This window comes from Colobus angolensis, unplaced genomic scaffold (assembly GCF_000951035.1).
Source record: "Colobus angolensis palliatus isolate OR3802 unplaced genomic scaffold, Cang.pa_1.0 Scaffold490, whole genome shotgun sequence".
Lineage (NCBI taxonomy): Eukaryota > Metazoa > Chordata > Mammalia > Primates > Cercopithecidae > Colobus > Colobus angolensis.
The window spans coordinates 149,316-149,719 of record NW_012118377.1 but is presented as its reverse complement, the minus strand read 5'-3'; positions in this window follow the sequence as shown (position 1 = coordinate 149,719).

Below are 404 nucleotides of genomic sequence, written 5' to 3'. Positions count from 1 at the left end.
TGTGTGTGTGTGTGTGTGTGTGTGTGTGTCTGAGAGGTCTGAATTGATCAGAAGCATGAAACAGAGTTGGTATGATGCAGGAGACAGAGGGAATCATAAACTTGCTCCTCCATCAGAATTCATAAATTCTGTTAACGTATATTTTGTAGAGATGGGGCCTCGCTATGTTGGCCAGGCTGGTCTGAAACTCCTGGCCTCAGGCGATCTACCTGCCTTGGCCTCCCCAAGTGCTAGGATTACACGCGTGAGCCATTGCACCCAGTCACATCTCCGTCTAACACTAACCCTCCTGTCTTCCTCTTATAAAGACTCTTGTGGCCAGGCTCGTGGGCTCACGCCTGTAATCCCAGCACTTTGGGAGGCTGAGGCAGGTGGATCACGAGGTCAGGAGATCAAGACCATCC